This window comes from Chlamydotis macqueenii, chromosome 4 (assembly GCF_036417535.1).
Source record: "Chlamydotis macqueenii isolate bChlMac1 chromosome 4, bChlMac1.mat, whole genome shotgun sequence".
In the NCBI taxonomy this organism is placed as follows: domain Eukaryota; kingdom Metazoa; phylum Chordata; class Aves; order Otidiformes; family Otididae; genus Chlamydotis; species Chlamydotis macqueenii.
The window spans coordinates 38,539,746-38,558,843 of record NC_141559.1 but is presented as its reverse complement, the minus strand read 5'-3'; positions in this window follow the sequence as shown (position 1 = coordinate 38,558,843).

The following is a 19,098-nucleotide window of genomic DNA, read 5'->3' as shown; positions in this document are numbered from 1 at the left end:
TAATCCCACTTCATTTTTCAGTCTGCTGCCACAACTTCTACCAGCGGTACTGAAAAAAGCTCTCCATGCCTTGGTGCACCCGTGGGCTTATGAGTAAGACACTCAGAATTTTTCCCAACCCCAGCAGTGATTCTGTTATCCTCCATCCATACATTTCCCTAGATTCATTTTGCATAATTTTCCTGACAGATATATTTTCTGCTTTTGAGGGACTCTCTATATTTCAGAGACCTTTTGAAACTGCCACCCCAAAGAGGCATTTTTAATAAAAAATTATTATTTTTTAACTCAAAGAAGAAAATCCATTCCATATTTTGGTAGCTTCCTAACTAGGTTGGATATCCAGCTTTAAAACATATTGTCGGATTAATTTATTCTTGATGACAGTGAAACACACATGTTTTTAGTCTGATAATTAATTCACTTTCTTTTTAGCAGTTATTGGTTTGAGTAGCAACTATTAAAGCTATAAAGCTACTGCCAAGCCAAAAATGTTGCCTAAATTAGACACTTTATTCACTCTTTTCCAGTGTTATGGTAATATTACTCAACTATTATAGGTGATTTTATTAGATGTATTTTTAAAAAAAATTATGCATAAGCCAATTTTCCAAATTAGATTGCCAGAAAATATAAGAGCAACAAGCCAGTAAAAAACCTAGGTGTTGATATTCATTTTCATGTCTTTGCAAAACCTTTCCTACAGATTTGTATTTAGAGCACACAATTTTGCTTCATCAATACACTTTTAATCTGAACATGTGGAATTACACCCACTCTTTCTGAATCTTCTTTAAGTCTAAGCGGTATTAATTTCAGCTAACTTGAGGAGAACTCACGCCTACTAATGAAGCCCAAATGTTGGCACTAAGTAAAAAGTTAGCAAGAAACTTCATTCATTTCAAAAGCTCTGGGTTCTTGGTAGACTTTTCCTGCGTATTCAGTTAGTAACAAAATCTTCAATTAGAACTAGAGGGCATTGGAAAAGAAAACAGAGTTAGTGTGCACTGAGATGCAAATGCTTTTAGCAGTGAAAAGGAACAATTTCATGCCCACTTGCACCAACAACAAACTTTTTTTTTTTCCACTGTTAGAGATTTACATTTTAAGTGAAGGCCTGAAATATTAGCAACAGGGTTGCTTAATTTATTTTCACTGATGGATCTACTGCTAGCACTGATCATCACCTCGTTAGTAACAGTCATAGTTTACATGCTATTTTTCTTCACAAAATACTTCTCAGCCTGTACACATTTTAGATCTGGAATCAAACATCAAAGACTTACCTTTTAAAAATATAAAAATTGAAGCTTCTGGTTAAATCTGTGATACGTGTGTTAGTGTTCCCTGTAGTCAACAATCTCCTGACTTCTCAAAAGAACTTGTAAAATATACATATTCTGGCCTTTATGCATAATCTAGCCCATGAAGGAAGAAAATAATAGAACAGAATAAAGTCTAGAGAAGCAAAGTCAGCTGCGTATGCCCAGTAACAAAGTTTCCATATTAAGTTAGCTTAGATGTATATTTGTCCTGATTCACCTGCTGAGGTGACGATGAACCTCATGAGACTGCTGGTTAAAGTTTGGAGGAGTTGCCTGAACAAGGTGCTAGCTTTTGTACCTTAAATGCAGTACCTGGCAACCACGCAGGATTGTGACCTGAGGTGTGCAGGGGCTAACAGTAGGTTTTTGGAAGGGCTGAGCTGTATGAATATTTATCCATTTTGTAACCAGAAAGTTGGGGCATTGATACTGAAAGACTGGGTCTTTCAGGACCAACCCAGGCCCTGCTTCTACTGACTGTAACATCAGTTGCAAGTCCTCAGCACTTTACAGAAGTGACCCACCTGAACTGGACGGGCAGCAGAAAAATATAACAAATCCATCAAAGTAGAAAAACCAAATGGGAAAGTAACTTAAAATAGATTACGATCAACACAGGTTTTAATACACACATAATGTTGACATACTCAGCTGAGTGGCTTTTTTCCGTGTTTGTATTATTCATACTACAGTTTCATATTATAGCATCTCTCTTGATGTGTATGGCAAGAAAATCTAATAAAAAATGTGGTAGAAACATTTCAAGTCTCGAGCTAAGACCTTAGTTCTTCTTATAATTTATATCCCCTAGAGGTAGTGTCTGCAGCCATCTCTTCATGTTTTTTTAACCATGACGCAGAGCTTGATGAGGATCTTTGCAAAATCAAAATTATAATCATAACTGATGTTTCTCTTTATATATGGGGTAGGTGATTTTTATTTTCTAGTAAAATTATAGTTGCTTAAAGTCAAATGAGAATATTCTTGAGAATTTTGAGTTAATTTCATTTAGTTTTGAATTGGAGTCTTATCTGGCTGATTCAGTGACACAAATGAAATTTTATTTCAGAGGCACAGCTGAACTAAAAAGGTTTCCAGGAGAGTTAATGACTCACAGGATGCATCTACAATAAATTCTTTGGTTTAACACCCAAGACAAAGGTTTAAAAAAATTTATTTCCATTTGGTCATGATATATCCTGTTAGTAGGCTACAAAGTGTGCAAGTGGGAAGTAAGTTCTCCATTAAAGGATTAATGAATCTTATGGTAATAATACATAACAGTACTTAAGTAGTACTAACATTTGCAAACCACTCACATATTTTCTCTTTACATCATAACACATCATAACCCACCCAGTAAATGTGGGTTGAATACCACTTACAGGATGGAAAAGCAAGAGAGAAAGACTCCTTCAGTCTTTCTGTGTCAGGCACTTAAACTGCATTTAAAACTCCACCTCACACGTTGTAGCCGTATCTGCTTGCACTGTGACGTGAAAAGCTAGATTTAACAGGAAGTCCACTGATGGGTTTCTTTGGAGAAAATAAGGCAGCAATTTTAATTCAATATGTATTTGTCACTGCCTTTGTTTCCTGTGTGAATAAAACTGGTGTAGGGCAGAAGTAAATCCTCTGAGGTTTCTCTTACATGCACAAAGTTGGTATTTAATTGATCCCTTAGGGGGTACTTTACCTGGCACACAGAAAGTGACCTCTGAGATAGACACAGTCCAGGTGTCTCTCCTGAGTCCATTTATGGAACAGAGGAACTTTGAAGAAGGAACAGCTTTAATATATGTGCTGGAAAGCACTTACATAAATATCACAACCATGCAAATACAAATAATTGTAATATTGCTAATGTGCATCATGATCTCAAAGATCTGAACTGGGCAGAAGTCTTCCTTCTGCATGGAATCTTCTCTGTATCTTGAATCCTCCTGCTCACACCTACTGACAGCTTTTATAGGTGTCAGAAGGCAAAGACACCTTCCCCTTCTTACAGTAGTTTGTAGTTACATTTTTACCTCCAAAGCCCATGTCCTACCCTTTTCTTTTTCTGAGCAGATCATACATCAAGTCTACATTGATGGAGACACCACCAGAGTGACAGTGTCTGCATGTCCAAAGTGTCTTGGCCTTGGAGGACACTCAGGACACTGGTGAGGTAGAGCAGTAAGAACAACTATCCTGTTCAAGCTTTCCTAAAGCAAAGGAGTGTCAGCGAGACATCCACACAAAAAGTTTCACATATGGACACAACTACAGCAAAAAACATCTGATAGATGGACCTTTTGCCTTGAGTAGACAAGTATGTGTAATCATACAAGATAGTTCACTCTACTATCTGGACCTCTGATTCAGCATTTTCTGATTCTGGCATTTCCACATGACTAAAACCTGCTTAACAGATTAGAATTAAAACCTGAGGTCTTACGATCCAATTATAATGTGCTTGGAATACCAGCAATTGCATTCAGGAGAACCTATACTTTTCAATTAGCAGCCACTGCAACCTGTGACACCTCAGGCACATCCTGAAGCTGCTCTTGCTTAATCATAGAATGGTTTGAGTTGGAAGGTACCTTAAAGATCATCCCATTCCAACCTTCCTGCCATGGGCAGGGACACCTTCCACCAGACCAGGTTGCTCAGACCCCTATCCAGTCTGGCCTTGAACACTTCCAGGGATGGGGCATACACAACTTCTCTGGGCAACCTGTTCCGGTGCCTCACCACCTTCACAGTGAAGAATTTCTTCCTTATGTCTAATCCAAATCTACCTTCTTTCAGTTTAAAGACATTCCCCCTAGTCCTGTCACTACATGCCCTTGGCAAAAGTCCCTACCTAGTTTTCTTGTAGGCTCCCTTGAGGTACTGGAAGACTGCTATAAGGTGTCCCAGAGACTTCTCTTCTCCAGGCTGAACAACCCCAACTCTCTCAGCTTGTCTTCATAGGAGAGGTGCTCCAGCCCTCTTATCATCTTCATGGCCCTCCTCTGGACTCGCTCCAGCAGGTCCACATCCTTCTTAGGTTGAGGACTTCAGAGCTGGATGCAGTACTCCAGGTGGGGTCTCACCAGAGCGGAGCAGAGGGGCAGAATCACCTCCCTCGACCTGCTGGCCATACTTCTTTTGATGCAGCCCAGGAAGTGGTTGGCTTTCTGGGCTGCAAGAGCACATTGCTGGCTCATGTTGAGCTTCTCATCAACCAACACCCCTAAGTCCTTCTCCTCAGGGCTCCTGTCAATCCATTCTCTGCTCAGTATGTATTTGTGCTTGGGATTGACCTGACCCATGTGCAGGACCTTGTACTTGGCCTTGTTGAACTTCATGAGGTTTGCACGGGCTTAACCCCACCTCTCCAGCCTGTCAAAGCAGCTTGGTGTTATCAGCAAAATTGCTGAGCGTGCACTGTCCATGTCACCAACAAAGATATTAAACTGGGCCGATCCCAATACTGGCCCCTAAGGAAGGCTTGACTTGTTATTTCTTATGACAAGGAGTATTGCTCAGAACCAGACAAGTGGCCAAGAAAAACTGGACAAAACAGATTTTAGCTACAAATAGGCACACATCTTTGTGGCTTGACCTTCCTCCCTGCACTCATTGCTCTGGTATTGTTAGCTCTAGTCTCACATAAAGCTCTTGCTCTTAATGCCTGCAGGACATCCTTGTGCAGGTGGTTTATGGGTGATCCAGTCCACCTTAGTGGAGTCTGGAGAACCATCAGAGATCTAATCAGGGGTTCACCTCGCACCCCCCACCACATCCTTGTGCTACAAGGTCCTGAGGAGCAATGGTATGAGGCAGGCAGATCCCCAAAATCCAGGCCATGTGTGCTCAGAGGCTGTGCGTGGTACACACCCTCTGCAGTTGCTGGTGCCTGGAAGGAAGCACTGGAAGGACCTTGCTGAGATAGCCCAAACAGCCATGATGACCCATGGGGAAAGGATCAAGCTGTTACCATCTGTGGAAGGAGGAATATGGGGATATAATGAATTTGATTAAACAGCCACTTGAAAGGCAGATGCTGAAGGGCCCTCAAAGGGCCTATCCCTTAGCAAGGGCCACTTCATCTCCACTAAAGCATCCTTGCAGAGCAAACTGAGTGGAAAGAATTTCCTCAAACAGAGCAGCTTTCAAAAACCCCAAGCCAGATAGGCAAGACAGAAGGAAGTCCCAAATCAGTTTATTTTGCTGATCTTCCTCTGAGGATACTTTTGCTCACTTTTACCTACACGGAAAAAAATATCTTTGTGTATTAGACAAGGCAGGTATGAAAACACATGTATTATTTATACATAAACCTTCTTTACTGAAACCTCTGGTTTATGCAGCTTTTTTTTTGTTTGCCTGGCACTTTCCTTAACTTGATTTTTTTTATTTTTTCTTAAAAGGAAAACCAATACTATGTCTACTGAATTTTAATCTGTATCGGACTTGCATGTGAAATTTTGCTACGTTAGTGAAAGCAGGTAAAAGCCTACTTAGAAATTTAGAGTTTAAATAATTAAATAAATAAAAGTACATTGCCTCTACTAAAATGCAAATACAAATTCCCAACAGACACAAACATCTTCAGTGACAGACTGTCTTTGAGGGAAACGTATGTGATAATACAAATAAAAATTACGTGCTAGTGTAACTGAAGGTTTTGTGTAGGACTGAACAATGTGCAGATTTGCTGGCCACACCTCTGTTTTCAGCTAACTCTCCCCACAGTACACTCCTTACACAGCTAAATATGTGTATTGCAGGCAGCCCGGCCTCCCAGTTTTTTGAATGCAGGTTGTCTACAAGTTTTTGCTTCCCAGTCCTCTGGAAACCTGGTCTAAGGTCTTAATACTGTGTATTCAGCCAGACATCAAATATCAGGGTCTGCTTTTTTTCACACTCAATTCAGTGTCAATAATAGATTTTGCTTGGGTGAGAAATTATAATAAATTAAGTCTGCATGTTCAATCTCAAGTGTTTCGTGAGATAGTTCCCATTAGACAGAAACTGAATTAACCCAAATTTCTTCTTACTAAGATTAAACCTGAATTTAGTCAAAACAGCCTTTGCATCAATAAACATTTATGTCTATAGAATGTGAATGTGAATGTGAAACGTGTGTCATCAATTAAAAGGGAATTTAATAAATTTGCAAAGTATTAATTCAACCGGCTGATAAGATTTTACAGAAAGAAGGTAAAAATCAATCCCTTTCATTTCTGACATTTAAGCAAAAGCCCCTGCACAGAGCCTTGAGACATGTCCTAAAGTTCAAAATCAGACTCTCAGACCAGTTTTTGGAATAAATTCTCAATTTATGGCTTTTAGTAAGCTCTGCTAGAGCACAAGGAAATCGCTGAACCAAAGCCATGTGACTTCCATGAGAAGTATAATTTTAGTCAGGATTTTCCTACACTATTGAGAATCAGGAGCAATGGTTGGTATGGAATTTTTTTTTCACTGAATTTGGAAATAAGTTAAAGGCTAGTACAAATGACAATTTACTCTTATAAGCCACTAGAAAGAAATATTGCTGTGTGTACATCCAACCAAATACTACAACACCTTAAGTTTTCATTGGTGTTTTCATATTCAAACCCCAGAAAAGTACTTTGCATCAGTACTTGTACCTTCAGACAGTGTGAATAGCTGTAGAAACCTCAAGCTCAATGAAAAGTATCTGAAGATCTATGCTTGAATGCAGTCTTTTTTTTTTTCTTTTCCATGAGCTAAAGAAATCTGCAAATTGGGGAAAGACAGAAGTACCTTACACAACTACATGTTCATTTATATAAGTCAGCTTTCAGTGAAAGGATCTTCAAAAACAATACTAGAGAGCAAGCACTGTTGATGAGAAAATTAGATAACTAAGCTTGTGCAACACCATAAACAATGCTTGTTTTTAAGCTTCTTAATTGTAAATAAATGGACTTGATCTTGCAACCTCTGTCATCTTCACCACAGAATTATAAATAGCTGCTAGATCACAACATCCTAGAACAGGAAAAGATCTTTTGTTAAGAATTTGTGAGCTGTCAGACTTGTTAACAATCGTCTCTATGTACGTGTTTTTTTCTTCAAGCCCAGCAACATATTATTGTCCAAATAAAAACATAGTGGCATTCGGTTTAAAAGTGGTTATTTACAAAGTAAATACTTTATTAAACACTAAAGTATGAAACATCCTTGCAACAGAAGCAAAAAGCTTAAGCTATTTTAATCTGATGCAAGTCAAATGATTTGAGCAGTTGGGCTGGAGCACAGGCTTGGTACCAAAGAATAGGTTGAGTAGTCATGTCTCGACTTCTGTCTTCAGTGTTTAACAGAAACAGAGATGTTTTAAATCACATCTGATCCTAGTTTTACCTCAAACAACCTTCCTAGGGGTAGCAATCAGGACAAGATCAGTCTCAACATGTTGTGACTGGCTCCACCTTACTAGAGGAAAAGAAGAACAGTATTTTTAGGATGCCTCAGTCATATGGTAACTGGAAGCTTTTCTTCCTGATAAAGTGTGAACAGCTTTTCCTAGGCTTCTAATTGCATCTCTTTAAATGTTAATTTACAGTAATTTTTCTTAATATAGGGCTATAATGGTGTCGATGGTAACGACAGCTTCATGTCTCAGTGAATACCAGCTTTGTCTTGTTCCATATTCAGTCTCTCTGGATGATAAGTTTTATTATGCATGTTGACAGAAGTCAACGTCTGTTTGTTATTTCAGTTTTATATGTTACCAAGCCTGAACACAGAGAAATTAAGTTGTTAGCTCTATTATGATGCAGTTTGGATTTCAAAAAGGAAAGAGAGGAAAGTAAAATGGGCCAAAAAACCACAACAAAAATACATAGCAACAAGCATTCGGAGTCTGACTGTAGTTCAAAGAATGAATAAAATTTGCAACAGAATAGAAATGGGAGGAAGCTCTATAGAGGCATTGAATTTAGAAGAAAACATATGCTGGAGAAGGAATTAAATGTTCTGAAGAACTTCTGGGACAAAATAAAGAGAAACATTGAGTGCAGAGCCTTGTCAGAATCAGAGATGTATTCCAATGAGTATTCATATTGAATGCTCGGGGAAAGAACTGATGGAGAATTTCAGTCAGAACAGTCAGGGATGAGCCAGGGATGAGTGACCTGTGGAAGGACGGCACCTGGGAAATGCAGTAGAAGAGGAAAGTGTATCTCAGAGCTGGCATGCATCATTTTAAGTCCAGCAAACTAGCTCTGTCTTTCCAAAGTAAAGGAGATTTTACACTGTGAAAAATTTAAAAGATCCCTAAGACAAACAGATGAGAAACTATTACAGCTGAACAGTACTAAATATTGTGAGATATACCTTAATAGAAAAGATTGGACAAGAAAGTGTTATCATTATTACTTGTTTTGTGAATATAACACATCCTTTGCAATGCACGCAACAAATATATAAAACTATATATAAACCTAACATTATTTTCAGTGCTGTACAAACTCCATGGTCTTCAGGGAAACCTAAATAGACTCCTGAATCAGTGACCCAATGTCTCTTTTCAGTTCTTTTAATTTTTTTTTTTTTATCTGCAAATAATGTAAAGGTTCTTTAGTATAGTATAGCCATATTGTATATTTCTTAGAATAATAGTTTGATCAAGCTGTTTATATTATTTATTTTTAATTTGTAATTAATATCAAAACCACCAATAACGAATACCTGTGTATACTTGCTATCTTGAGGCAGGGATCGTAGGCTTCCCTTTCAAATGAAAGTTGATGATGGCAAACGAGACAGCAGCAGCAGCTCAAAAAAAAAGAGCTGAAGATGGCCGGTGGTTAGAGCCTAAAGCCCATGGTATAGAAATACAAGAATTATTACATTTCATTTTTAGGTTTTCATTATATCAAGCATGAAACAAAAGCTGGAGATCTTCTGTTTATTTCTCTATAGGGAGTAAACTCTAAAAAGTGGTTTATTCAGGTAGTCTCTCAATGACACATAGAATCTTGGAAATCATTGACTGAGGAATACAACCTGCAAGTGTATTCTTCAAAACCGGCATTGCCAGGTGCTGAGCCATGGAGAATGAGGCTGCTTCATCATCAGCAAGGGGAAGAAGAGGCTACACGTGACTTCAGCATCCCTAAATTTCCATAGCTGTCCAACTCAGTACTACTAGGTAGAAGACAGGATCACTCCAGGCTGTACAGTAGCATTGAAAGGGATTATTTTCCTGTTTGAGAGATTACTCACTAACTTCTAGAGCATCAAGTAATTTCTTGTGCAATTAGGATACTTAGGGACACAGGCACTTTTAAAGCAAGCTAACTACAGTTGTCCCTGTATAGCCTCCGTAAGCAAGGAATAAAATATTTTCTCTTAATTAATCCACTTTCTGGGGTTTTTTTTGACTGCAAGGGAAAACACTTGCTAAATTGGCTTAGATTATGTTGCATTTTATTGTACTTTTAAAATATTACTTTAATAACTGCTTCATCTGAAAACTGATAATCACCTCTGCAACATTATCTGAAATGAATGAGGAGAGAGTGCTAACAATATTAATTATTTTCTCTCCAAAGCACCCTAAATTTTTAAGTGTCCTTCAGAAAGAAAAGTTGCTGCACAGAGTACTGGCAAGCCACTGATGGAGCCCAACCCCAAAGTGGCAACGCAAGCAAAACACAGTATTTGCTGATGTTTACCTGCCAGGGCACCCACATTCTGTTCCCATTAGATTGTACCATAGTTAGTTTGTTTTATGGAAGAGGCGTACCCAGAGCTAGTCAGAAAACTTGTCTGCTTATATGTATCATGCAAGCAGAACAGTTATAAGTAATAAAGATGGAGTGATAAATACTATTTTGTATATGGTTTGCAGAGATTTAGCTATTCATTGAAGGGCAGTGAAGGCTTCTTGATAACCTACATACCCAACTAAGTAGAGTAACTTTGTTAAATTTCTGGGGAGCAAAAGGAAAAAAAGGAAATATTATGTTATTTGCTGAAAGACTTATTAACAATATTAATGAATACAGAAGGCAATAACACATGATTTACACATTTAAAAATGCCACTGTGAAACTAGGGTCCATTTTTAATTCTGACTAGTACTTTATCAGGAAGAGGATGCAGAGGATTTGAAAACATACCACCAACACAGGTAAAGAAGAAGAGCCCTCAGAAAATGTAGATGTCTCAGGTTTCAACCAAGTTTTAGCAGACATTGATATTTGCTATTATAATCCACTCCCTATACTTTCTTGTAAATGAACTGTTACAGGAGATACAAAAATATCACTTATCAGTTACTATGGCATTCAAACACTACATTTACTTTTATAAAATGTATTCTGTAAAATACTCTCCATTCAGTGCAGTCACTAAAGCGTAAAAGATATGAATGTTACTTGGGCACCAGAGGAATCATATTTGGAAATTAAAATTCTACTGTATGAAAAAGACAAGCTACAAAACCTCCCAGATTTGTGAAAGAGGAATAAACGGGAAGCAAAACATAGCATTGCTCCAAAGATTTACAGGTAACATATATTCAGTAAAGTATGCTGTAAAATAAAGTGATCCAACATCAACAGAAACGAGGTAAGCCCTATTAGCTTTACACCAATCTTTCCTCTCTTAGGCCTTGTAGTTTGATTTTAACCTCAGTGCTTTCTCCTGTTGAACCACTCATTGAGGAAGTATTTCAGAGAGCTTTGCACTGGTCCTCCTGGGAAGAGAACGAGCAATAGGAGCATTTTTGTGAATCACCACCTTTTTTTTTTAATAAGAACCTATGGTGGTTTCTGTATTTTTCCTAGAGAAAAATGCAGTATGTCTGGAAAGGTGGAGCATAGGTGGGAAGCATTATATTAAACAGATGAATGTTTTTTCGAGTTCTAATGTCCTCTATACCAATATGTGAATTAAAGCACCTGTAAAGCATGCAGATAAAATTGATTTATACATGCAAGTAAAAAAACGGCACAGAACTGTAGTAGCTGGAGTGAGAGGCAGGTGATAATGTGTATTTATAATAACCCCTTCCTAGACAAATAATTTTCACTGCATGGGTGCAGGACTCAGTGTATGACCAAGGTTGAGAACAGTCAGCCACCTCTGCTCTGAGAGGTCCTGTGTTGTAAGAATTCTGAGATATTTTGTCTTGCCAAACACCTTTCTCAAACTTAATGTCCTCAGACTGGTATCTAATATTTGTTGCTGAGGAGAGGCCATTGACCTAGCTATCTGCACTTGTTCTGCAGAAGAAACAAAGCAATACCTTCCTTTGGCTCCCATTTTTGATGCAATGAGAAAACTGGAAAGATAGAGCTAAGATGGCCTTTCCAGAAATTTTTCTTCCTTTAACCTGGGTGGATGGGTATCTTGTACCATGCAATGCATCCATTGTGACCAACCCATCAGCCAGTGACAAGGAAGATGTGCTGCCCATTTAATTTTCAAATTGTAAAAATCCACTGCTATGTCAAGACAGCCCACATCTTGCAGTGTCTGCAGGCACCAGCTAATCACAAAATCAGAAAATTGCCGGAATAGGATATGCTTGGGTCCATGCTTTCACTTGGAGTAAAGACAAACTACAGTCCAGATGATTGAGTAGCCCTACAGCCGCGCTGGTTATAACTCCAACGATTTTCATATTTTCAACTCTAATCTGCCCTTTTTCCCCTCTAATCCCTCTCTGTAGGAAAACAGATCTCCTACGGACACATTTTAAATGTCCTATAACTAAATGTCTTATAACGAACAGATTACTAGAAAATTAAATGCTGATGTTATCCATTAAAGTTTTGGTTTCCAACAATCAGATAATTATTTAATTTATGCCCAAACTATATTGAAAAATATTCAAATCAAATCTGAATTTATACATTCACAATGAAATTTCCAACCTGGATCATTTATTTATTATTTGCTCTCCACTTGGCTTCAAGCTTCATTCTGTTTTATTTTTTGTTAAAGGTCAATGTGTGCTTGCAGCCCAGAAAGCCAACCACTTCCTGGGCTGCATCAAAAGAAGCGTGGCCAGCACATTGAGGGAGGTGATTCTCCCCCTCTGCTCCGCTCTGGTGAGACCCGCCCTGTAGTACTGAGTTCAGCTTTGGAGCCCCCAACATAAAAAGGACATAGACCTGTTAGAGTCAGTCCAGAGGAGAGCAACAAAGATGATCAGAGGATTGGAGCACCTCTCCTATAAGGACAGGCTGAGAGTTGGGGCTGTTCAGGCTGGAGAGGAGAAGGCTCTGGGGAGACCTCATAGCAGCCTTCCAGTACCTCAAGGGGGCCTACAGGAAAGACAGGGAGAAGCTCTTCAGCAGGGCCCGTTGCAATAGGAAAAGGGGCAATGGTTTTAAAATAGAGGGAGGTAGATTCAGATTAGACATTAGGAAAATTTTTTTTTTACACTGAGAGTGGTGGAACACTAGAACAGGTTACCCAGAGAGGTGGTGGATGCCCTATCCCTGGAAACATTCAAGGCCAAGTTGGACAGGGCTCTGGGGAACCTCCTCTAGTTGAAGATGTCCCTGCTCCTTGCAGTGGGGTTGGACTAGATGACCTTTAAAGGTCCCTTCCAACCCAAATTATTCTATGATTCTAATAATAGCTTTTTATCAATTTGTACATAAAATATTAATTTGATTGAATAAGTTAGCACTGACTAATAGCAGTAATTATATTATAATTACTAATAATTAGTTACAGCATTGGTAAATTTTGTTTTCTACTTCCTTCATCTGGACAGAGTTAAAAGAACATGTTTGTAACCAATCCAAGGATTCTGTTGAAGCCAATGAAAATCAAAGTAAAATTTGATTAATTCTATTTCTGTGTGTATTTCACTGTAAGATATTGATTCCAAATATATGTTTGATATTTTGACAAAGGCGATGCAGCACAATCCTGGAGATTTGCACATAGTTGTAACTTGCTGTGGGATTTCTCTGAAAAAGAAACAGTAATCAACAAAATAATAGCAGTAATGTTTGCAGTGATACTCACACAACATTGCAAGTATAAAAGCATCAGAGCCTTCCAATCTCTCTTTCAGCAGCTGTAGAACAAAAGGAGATTGCTATATATTTATCAGGTGAGACAAGCTTTCTAAAGGTCTGATGAAATTTAAGAGCTTATCTGAAAAAAAAAAACCCAGACTTCATAGTTCACTACAGTGCCGGTTTTAAAAGAAAAGATTTCTATTCCCACACAACACCTACATCTTCTTTAAGCCTCAGAGTAGTGTCTTCATCATACGTCAAGCATTTTATCTAAATCTATTCTCAATTGCTTTGCTTTTCTTTTTATTCCCCCCTCGTTTGATTTTAAGCAACTCTTATCCCAGGTTTCTGATGTGGACTTCTGCCAGGCTGAAGTCCAAAGAGAAATTTGAGTATTTGGTAAACCTTAATAAAGGTTGATGCTGTGTTCTTCAACCCAGTCATCTTTCAGGGGTTTTATTGTGGATCTTCTTCATCGTATGGGAGCAACAAAACAGATGTATCTGAGGATTTGTGTCAGAGAAGTTTGCATCATCAAACCCTTTTCAAATGGAGCTGAAAATGGAGGTCTGCTGTCAGAGGATGGAGTACTCACAGTCTATTTTTATGAATAATGGTGAGTTGATCACACAGCAGGAAGTGCAAAAACACTTCAAAAGGGTGAAATAAAAAGCAGAAAAGTCAAACACCACATGAAAAGGGAAAGTTTATGGCGATATTTACACTATTCAAAGAATATACCAAATGAAAAAAAAAAAGAGTACTTTTAGAAGTCAAATTATCTGAGTGTCAGAATTGCAATGAGTTCTAAGTAGCACACAGGTGTCCAGAAAAAAATTTGGATTAGTAGCTATGCTGAAATATAAAATATAACTGCTGCAGCCTGGTCTCCACCACCCTTTATGTCAGTCAGTTACAAGGGTTAAGAAACAGGCTGCCTTCAGACTGAAATACTATACCGTACTGTAGAGTGTGTACCATGATTTGCATATGGTTATTGAGAGATAAATATCATATATCAATTTACAACATGATTGGAATTGTACCTGCAGTAATCAGAAAACAGCTATGGGATAACTAAACAAAGGAAGAGTCATGAAGTAAATTTTGCAGAAATTGATATTGATTTGTGGAAACTAATATCTATTTTCTCAATTAGAACTCTTAATTAAAGAGTGGGAAGAGGTTACATAAATTAATCAGAGGATATGGTACAGCTTTCACAGGTGAGAAGGTGCAGAAGACTACTGACCTGTAGCTACAGTGCGTTGTGTTTATTACTCCTTGCAGTTCTACTTTTTGGCAGTTTGGATGTTCAAAACAGATGGATATGGGCACAGAAGTCATTACAAAACTGACCATGTGGAAATCCACCATCATTTCAGCTGCGTGTGATGTAGAAAACACAGCAACCTGCTGTTTGGAGCAGGTTTTCAAAGTCTGTGGAACAGTTCTTCCAGAAAGGTGACAGTTCATAAACAAATAAACACCAGCAGAGGAACAAAAGAAGTTGTGATGAGAGTCAAAAGTGACACTGCAAAGGGATGGATTTCTTTAACATTTAGAGTTACCTGGCAGTGTGGTATAAGACAAAAGCATTTGCATGACACAAAAGAATTTCAGGATTCTGTAAATGTACAAATGACTTCTTTGGAAAGTCTGGGAGGGAGAAGACATTAGGAAACAAGAACATGTGTAAAATAATTCCTGAAGTCTTTGTTTAAAACTTTTTTTAAAAAATTTATGATGATCTATATCCTGCTTTTAGATTCCTTGGCAGGAAAACTAGAGAAAATCTATAGGATTATTAAATGGTAGATCTGGTTTTGTCTTGGTGTAAAGTCAGAGCAGAATTTTGTCCTCTGCCTTCAGTCATAGGACTGTATCTTCATACTTTTAGTTTCCATCCTCATAATACTCCATGAAAGCCACATAGAGTGGCTTGAAGCTTTGTGAACCAGTTAACAATACAAAAAAAAAAAAAAAAAAAGAAGATAAATATAAATGCAAGAGAATTATTTCCTTTCCTTTAGGTCTCTAGTTGTGTTTCAGAGAAGAAAGACATTTCCTTCCACCAGGAGGGAAATTGCTTTGTGACTAAAATGGCATTAGATTGTCTCCTTCAAATTTTCTGAAAGCACAGAAAAGTAACAGCAAAAAAAGAGCAAACAAATACTGCTGCGTGAATAGATTTGAAAAATTAACCATGTTTTACATTATATATTTCAGAAGTTCTGAAGCCAGAAGGAATTGTTAGATCTCCTCATAACAACAAGCCTTAGACCTTTATTTAATTAATTCCTGTTTAATTAAAACATAATAACAACAACACCCACCTAGTCTTGACTTAAAGTATTAACAGGTAGAACCTACTACACTATTTCATAAGTGGCTCCAAAGGCAATTACCATCATTGCCAAACTCCCCATTGGATTTCTAGTTTGAATTGATCGAGCTTCAACTTTCAGCTAGTGGATTTTGTTACATCTCTGTCTGCCGTATTGAGAAGCCTCCTATTATCAAATACATTCCCCAAGGCACTTACAGACAGTGAAAAAACCCCACACTTCATCCATCATAAACATATTTATTTATGGATGGAGGATGAAAGAGTCCACCTGTCAAGCTTATCAAAGGGAAGGTTAAGTCATTGCTTTGAAAAATATTTGAACCTAAACATAACAACTCGGAGGGGAAAGGTTTTTATTAATGTGAGCTGAAAAATAAGGTAGGTATACAGTTTTTTGTTTTTTTTTTTTCTTTGCAGTATTGGTAACACATAAAGGTCCAGATGAGCTTCAGACTGGCGTTTTCTATCTAAGTGACAGCAGTCACAACTTGTTTCTTGCAAGCAGAGATGAGTCAGACTGCAGATCTGGAGAGAGGGAGCTGGAAGACAGTAAAGGCAGTGAATATACCTGTGCATGTGTCCTGATGCTTCAGCCTGATGGACAGTGTGTGGACTAAGCCCTCAGGACATTTCTGGAATGTTTTTAGCAAAGGGTACAAAAACAACTTCTACTCACCTTTCTGACAGGGGTAAATGAGAAGCTGTTCACCAGCTCACCTAGCCACCTCCTATGCATTTGCTCACTTTTCCCTCGTGTAATAGATGCATGGAATAACGTGCAATGGAAAAAAGGACTGAAAGGAACTGGAAAAGGAGTAGAATTTGGGTTTCTCCATATTTTTTCCTACAAGTTCTGCAGACACTGAAAACAGACTAAGTACAAGCCCCTTAGCTGTGTCTTAAATCCCATTAGAAAGATGATTTCACAAAGGGTAATATGTGCATCTAAAAAGCGCTTAGCTGGAAAAAGTGCCCAAGACAACTTCACAAGCGCTAGTGAATATGCACATCCTGAGCCCTTTGAAACAGGAGCATTATACATACTTGTTTCTTCTGATGCTGCCAGCACCCTGGTGGGGATCATAAAATAAGAAATATATAACTCTGTTAAGACAGGATGCTGCTTGTATTACAGTAATAAATATGTGAACTCATAGATAAAGAATCTTTGTGCAAAACCTTTCAACTGCTTTTAGTGGAAGACAGAACAGGGAGATTTTTCAAAAAACAAAAGACTACTAATTTCCAGGATCATAAAGGAAAAAAAAAAAAGTGAAGCAGAGCATATAAGCTGGATATAGTAGTCATCACTAAAATCCCAACAGTTTTCTTCAAAGCTTGTTGTAGATTATAAATAGCATATACTTTAATATGTAATGAATATAATCTGCTTCCTGCACAATCATACAGATACTAATATAAATAAAAGTACCACAATAATGGCAATCCTGGGCATAATATGTGAAAACAATAAAGCAGAGTAGAATTCAAACAAAGCATCCTACTTTTGTAGAGAATGTAGAAGAAGGCCTACATGATCTGTATATAAAATATTCTAAGACACATTTAGTTTTTTAACTACATAACATAAGCAGAGGACAAAATGTTTTTCAAGGATGCCCTTGCACACATAATGTGATTAATATATGATGAGGGAATCGGTTGTCTCTGTGAATGCCCAGACTGCAGCTTCCTGCAAAGGCTAGTGTTGGCAAGGGAAAAATAAAGATTAAAATCACTTAAAGCAGAGTATTTGATGATAGTAGATAGCTAAATTTGCCCCTGTCTGTACTGGTAAAGGTCGCTTGGACTTTAAAGGATCCATACAGTCAAGGTCAAAGTAGATGCCAATGTAAAGAAGGATTGTAGACTCTTCATCTGGGTGTCCATATACATGTCCATGACAACACAAACACCCAGATGGCTTTCTGACTTTTGATGTCACTAATGGCTTTCTGACTTTTGATTGTAAAAAAGTATTTTCAAGGAAATTCTGATCTGTGTTTTTTAGCTTGTCCCCTCTGTGACTGTGATGAAGAACTGCATACTCAGGCTGATATAAATTTAATTCTATCATGATCCTCAAATCCCTTTCCTAATTTCACCAGAAACAGCTGTTTCAGAAAAATGTGCCTGCTTCCTTGACCAAAATGCAAAACTTGAACAAGGAGTTACGTAAGTTACTTAAGGTTTCTCTAAAATGGGATAGATCACTCTTTGTAATTCATTCTACCCAGTTCATTCAGCACCTATTTATGTTCTCTGTATGTCATCATAAAAAGAGTAGTATTAGTATAATAAACTATAGTATTAGGATAATAAAAATTAAAATATTCTGGACTTATGATATGCTATCTGTACCACAGATGAATTCATAGTTTAAACTACAGATGCGAAGTAAAAGACCAAGCTGCATACCAAGTTCCACAATAGACTATTCTTAGATCTTCTATTTAATTCTCTGCTTAAGCGTCAAACTATTAGGGAGATATAATCACAGCTGGTACTCTAGGGCTATGTTATTAAGAAAATCTTGTCCCAGACAAAAGCTGACCTCAGATGAATATGAAAAAGGCGACATGGAGAATAGTAACCACAACAGCAACAACAGTAAGTATAATCAGGCAAATCAGTAAATACCAAAAGTGTCCAACTGAAAGTGATGCTCCAAATACCTGTTCTTGGTTGAGTGACTAATATAGAATAAATAGAAAGAGAAGTCTATTTGGAAGCTATATGGGAAGATAGTTTTAGAGTGGTATTATAAATAGTTAAAATTAGCTGCTCTTGTAGTAATAACAAACTGTTATCATAAGTAAAGCAATGCGATGTGAAAAGTTTCTTCTTCCATACTCACAAGATTTCTGTATCTAAGACATTTAATCACACTTTCAATAGCATGTGGCCATCTCTGCACACTGACTGAGTGAAAAAAGCAGACGATAACGATCTGTGTCTTTCCACGCTGGTATGAACACCAGGGCTTTTGGAGACTTACATGATTCCATTACTATTAATAGGAGCAAGTAATGTGCAAGTTTCATGTTGCTGAGCAAGTAGACTCAGGAATGACTCTTATTTGAACTGCTTTTAGCTACACTAGGATGAGATGCATAACAGCTCTCCCATAGTACTTGCATCCTACAGTTGGACGTCAACCAAAACACACTAATTCAGTACTTTATCTCTTATTCCTCTTTTACATTGAGAAATGAGTCTCTCTTCTAATTAAACAGATGCAGATGGAAGCCCTGGAGCAAGTCTGGGTTATGGGAATGACCAATTAGGAAACACAAGAATAAAATGATCCTGTTCCTGGATGAGAGTGCTAGTTTTTTGTAACTTAAAAGAGGGATTTGTGGTTTTTTTCCTGTTCAACAATGAGCTCCGCTCCCATGATACTGTCACATAAGGCCAAGATTTCAGT